Raw genomic sequence first — 5798 nt, 5'->3', positions numbered from 1 at the left:
TAAAAACAGTATGAAGCACAAAAGGAAACATATGAGTCTTGAAGATGTTATTGTTCATATTAGAATTGAAGAACAAAATCGAGTCAGAGACCGAGAACAATTGGCCAAGAAAATGACCTTCAAAGCCAATATAATAGTTAGCAAACCAGGTGGGTCTCGTTCAAAGTCCAAGAAGCCTTATTTCAAAAATGATAAGAAACCTAAATTCCAAGGTCCTGGTTTTAAAAGAAAAGGAACTTGTTTTGTTTGTGGAAAACCTGGACATTATGCTAATCAATGTAGGTTTAGAAAAAGAAATGATATATCTGCTAAACCAAATGCTAACTTGGTGGAGACAGATATTATTGCAGCAGTTGTGTCTGAAACTAACATGGTTATGGGAGCAAAGGACTGAGTGGTAGACTCTGGGGCTACCAGACATATTTGTGGCAATAGGAGTGCGTTTACTTCCTACACTCCGTTGAATGAAGGCGAAGAACAAGTGTTTATGGATGATTCGAGACCCTCGCCAGTGGTTGGCAAAGAAAAAGTACTCCTCAAGCTAACATCAGGAAAAGTCCATTCCCTAAATGATGTGATGCATGTTTCTAATATCCGTTGGAACTTAGTATCTGTTTCTTTATTAGGAAAGGCTGGAGTTAAAGTGTATTTTGAGTCTGATAAAATTGTAATGACTAAGAACAATGTTTTTATTGGGAAGGGTTATTGTAACCAGAGTTTATTTGTCTTGAATGTAACTGAAACTATGAATGAAAATGCATCATCTTTTGCTTATTTGATTGATTCTGTTGATGTATGGCATGGTAGATTAGGACATGTTAATTTTTCATATATCAAAAAAATGAAAGACCTAGGCTTGTTAAATAACATTACCATTGAAAATATGAATGATAAATGTGAAGTGTGTGTCGAGTCTAAATTTACTAAAAAGAGTCATAAGTCAATAGAAAGAGAAACTGAATTGCTTGGATTAATACAATCTGATTTAGGAGATTTGAAACACACTCCAACTAGAGGAGGAAAAAGATTTTACATAACCTTTATTGATGATTATTCTAAATATACTAAGATATATCTACTTAGGACAAAAGATGAAACTTTTGAAAAATTTCAGCAATATGTTACTGAAGTAGAAAATAAATTTAATAAGAAAATTAAAAGAATAAGGACTGATAGAGGAGGAGAATATGAGTATAATCTCTTCAATAAATTTTGTGAAGATAAAGGTATAATTCATGAGATTACCCCACCATATTCTCCTGAATCTAATGGAGTTGCTGAACGTAAAAATAGAACTCTAAAAGAAATGATGAATGCTATGTTAATAAGCTCAGAAGTACCTCTTTATTTATGAGGGGAAGCTATTCTCTCTGCTTGTCACATTCAAAATAGAATATCTTATAAGAAATCTGGTAAGACACCCTATGGGCTCGTTTGGTTCGCGGGAAAAGAAGGGGGGAAAGTGTGGTCAACGGAAAAGTAATGAGATGCCTCTTGTTTAGTTGGAGTTTTCAAAGGAGAGAGAAGGAAAAGTTGTATTCCCATGGGAATGTGATTCCCACATTTCATGGAAAAGTCTTTCCCATGAGAAACATGGGAAAGTTACTTTCCCATGAGGCGGAAATCACTCAATTTTTACTTTTTCCCAAAAAGTCCCTTCAGCATTAAAGAAGCATTAAAGAGGCATTAAAAACCTAATTTTTATTAAGGGCATAATAGGAATTATATATAACTTTCCTAGGAAAGTGGATGGCCAACCAAACATAAGCATCTTGGAAATTTGTCACTTTCCCATGGTCAACCAAACATGCCAAAAGTACTTTCCTAGGCATCCTCTTCCTAGGAATTTGTTTCCCAGGAATCATATTCCTAGGAAGGAAAATACTTTCCGCGAACCAAACGAGCCCTATGAGTTATGGGAAGGTCATGTACCTAACCTTACATATCTTAAAGTGTGGGGGTGTTTGGCCAAAGTTCTATTACCTGAACCAAAGAAAAGAAAGTTGGGACCTAAAAATTTTGATTGCTTATTTATTGGTTATGCATTAAATAGTACTGCTTATAGATTCTTGGTATTAAAATGTGAATCTAATATTATGGAACCCAATACTATAGTAGAATCTAAAAATGCTGATTTCTTTGAACATATCTTTCCTATGAAACTAGGTAAAAAAAAATTGACTCTCTGCCTCATAATAAACAAGAAAAGGAGGCATATGAAAATTATGAAGTTGATTTAAGAAGAAGTAAAAGAACTAGAAAAGAAAAAAATTTTGGAAATGACTTTTACACTTTTCTTGTTGATAATGAACCTCAAACTTATAAAGAAGCAATAACTTCAGCTGATGCACCTTTTTGGAAGGAGGCTATTAATAATGAAATAGAGTCTATTATGTCTAATCATACATGGATCTTAGTTGATTTGCCTCCAGGTGCTAAATCAATTGGTTGTAAGTAGATTTTTAAAAGAAAATTAAAACCTGATAATTCAATTGATAAGTTTAAAGCAAGATTAGTGGCGAAAGGATACTCACAAAGAAAAGATATTGATTATTTTGACACCTTTGCACCAGTTTCTAGAATTTCATCTATTAGAGTACTTATTGCATTAGCATCCATTCATAATTTAGTAATTCACCAAATGGATGTAAAAACTGCATTATTGAATAAAGAATTAGATGAAAAAATTTACATGGAACAACCAGAAGGTTGTGTTGTTCCTGATAATGAACACAAAGTTTGTAAATTAGTATCTAATGGCTTTCTAATTAATGAGGCTGATAAGTGCATTTATAGTAAGGTTGTTAATAATGTTGTTGTGATCATATATTTGTATGTTGATAATATGCTTATAATGGGAATTGATTTAAATATATAGTTATAGATACTAAAAAATTTTTGGCTTCTAATTTTGATATGAAAGATATAGGTAAAGCTGATGTAATTCTTGGGATTAAGATAACAAGAAGTTCTAATGGACTTATGCTATCACAAGAACACTATATTGAGAAAATTTTAAGAAAATTTGAGCATTATGATAGTAAACCCGTATCTACTCCATATGATGCTAGTATACATTTAAGAAAAAATAAAGAAAATGGTATTTTACAAATAGAATATGCTCACATCATTGGTAGTTTAATGTTTTTAGTTAACTGCACTCGTCCTGATATTGCTTATGCAGTAGGAAGATTAAGTAGGTATACTCATAATCCTAGTAAGGATCATTGGAGTGCTATTCATAGAGTACTAAGGTACTTGAAAGGAACCATTAATTATAGTTTGTTATATCGTGAATTTCCTGCTGTACTAGAAGGGTATAGTGATGCAAATTGGATCTCTGATTCAGATGAGGTGAAATTCACGAGTGGATATATCTTTACTCTTGGTGGGGGTGCAGTATCTTAAAAATTATCCAAGCAAACATGCATCGCTCGGTCTACGATGGTGTCCGAGTTTATTGCCTTAGAAAAGGTAGGTTCTGAAGCTGAATGGCTTAGAAATCTTGTAGGGGATATTCCATTATGGAATAAACCAACACCTTCTGTGTCTATTCTTTGTGATAACCAAGTTGCTATATATCGAGCTAAAAATAAAGTTTATAATGGGAAGAATAGACACATAAGGTTGAGACATAATATTATAAGGCAGCTGCTTGATGATGGAATTATATCTCTTGAGTTTGTGAAGTCAGAGTTGAATTTGGCCGATCCTTTGACAAAACCACTAGGTAGAAAACTAGTGAGTGAAACATCGAGGGGGATGGGACAATGCCTATATCAAAGTCAATAACGACAGAAACCCAACATGTGTGATTGGAGATCCCATGAAGCATGTTCATATGGGTAATAACAAGTCGCTAGTTGACTGTGAGTACACTATCATATTTAATTTTGAAATTCCCTCCCTATGGTGTAGATAGTGCAAACTGCAGTAGATAAGGATGAGGTAAAGCTCTTAATGGATACCATAGTCCTTTAGGATGGTGTGTCTACCTGCAGTACACACTTGATAGATCCATCTATATGAGTGTGGGAGTGGGGCCACTTCCTATGAGAATTAGGCAGTTCTCTAAAGCAATCATGAATATCTAGGTAAGGTATATGGCCTATTTGCACCAACCCGTTTAGAACAAGCCCAGAACTTGAGAGGTCAATGTGGGCTATGGGTCACTGATTTACGTGAAGGACTTTTGGTTCATAGAAATTTCATATTTCACCAAAAGTTCTGTAAGTCATACTTACTAGTCCTAAAAATGGTTCATAGTCTCAAAGACACCATTTTGATGCATTGAACTCTCGCGCTCGTTAACTTATTATTGAATTTTAAAATATGTGGGGGATTGTTGGAATATTTCAAAATTCCAAGTCTGCCCTTCTTTATCTTTTGCCTTTTGCCTAGTGTACTTTCTTTAGTCCTACATTAGAAAGGGATAAAATTTAAAAGATCTTTATGTAGTATTCAATCTTTTAACCTGGTGAAGCAAAGAAAGTAAGTAGCCCACGCGTGCACGAGCCGAATAGAGGTCCAAGCCAAAATTGGCAAATTCGATCCGAAAACGTTTAACCAGGCGCGTCGCGCTCGATCATCGCGCGCAGGCCCCCCCGCCCCCCGGGGGGGGGGGTGTAGGCTTGAGTCTGGTTTCCTTTTGCCATTTAATTTTTAAAACTATTTTGTTTTGTCTTTTGGTAAACGCCGTGTCTTTTAATACTCTTCTCTATTCTATCTTTCTGAGCGGTTCTGGGATGTTCGACAGAATCACTGCATCTACGAGTGTACGCTTGGAGTGATCCAATTGTTGTATCCTGGAGGATAGGCCACCATTACCTGCTACACCGTGATTCATTCTCCGAGGAGCGTGATTTATTCTTAAGGACAGTGAAATCACGCCTTAACTGATAAGTTCTTCCTTCTTTCCATCTATTATTTTTACAACATGTCGAGCATTACAAGTACCTACAATAGATAAATAATATAAATAATATATATATGCATACATGTGTGTGTCTATATATATATATATATGTATGTATGTATGTATATAAAATACACAAAAAAATATACTACAAATTATGTCCATTAATAGTTAAATGCCTTGATAATGATAATTAAGCAGATTTGCTACTTGTCGCACCTCTAAATGTGAATTCCGTCCATTTAATATAGAGTAGTTATGCTAACTAATTTATAACTTAAATTAATATTTTAAAAACAAGACCAGACCTGAAACCATGAAAATTCATTGCCTTTGAAACCTTCTTATGTGAAAGCTGAAGTTTTTATTGTTCGAAATTAAACTTACCATTTATCATATGAAATTATAATATTTCAAGGCTGAAACTGCCAAGGATTATTATCTAGTATCTGAAATCTAGATTTTATTTTGTGAAACATGAAGCTTAGTTTTGAAATATTGTCCGATAGTTTCGAGAGTTAAATTATTCGAGAGACAGCGAAACTAAGAATGGCCGATAATGGCCAATAATAGCCAATAAACCTCATCCCACACTCTTTGTAACGGTTCCTGTCTCCTCCTTTCTAGGCCGTTAGTTTCACAGCGTTCGCATAAGTGCACGTGTCATCTTTGAGATTAGCCTCGTTGTATGAGGCGGGTGTTTTTTCCAGTACCAAAGCTGAGCCTACCCCCATATCTGATCATCATCGGCCACGTGTACCATAGAGCGCCCACCTGAGCCTAAACGGAAGCGATCAGGACGGATGCGAACATGCCGGTTCCAATCGGCCTCTGGATTCCTTCACGACCGCCGTTTGCGGGGTCGGTGCGAGCGGGGCACCGG

Source organism: Phoenix dactylifera, chromosome 11 (genome assembly GCF_009389715.1).
Source record: "Phoenix dactylifera cultivar Barhee BC4 chromosome 11, palm_55x_up_171113_PBpolish2nd_filt_p, whole genome shotgun sequence".
Lineage (NCBI taxonomy): Eukaryota > Viridiplantae > Streptophyta > Magnoliopsida > Arecales > Arecaceae > Phoenix > Phoenix dactylifera.
This window is presented reverse-complemented; position numbering follows the sequence as displayed.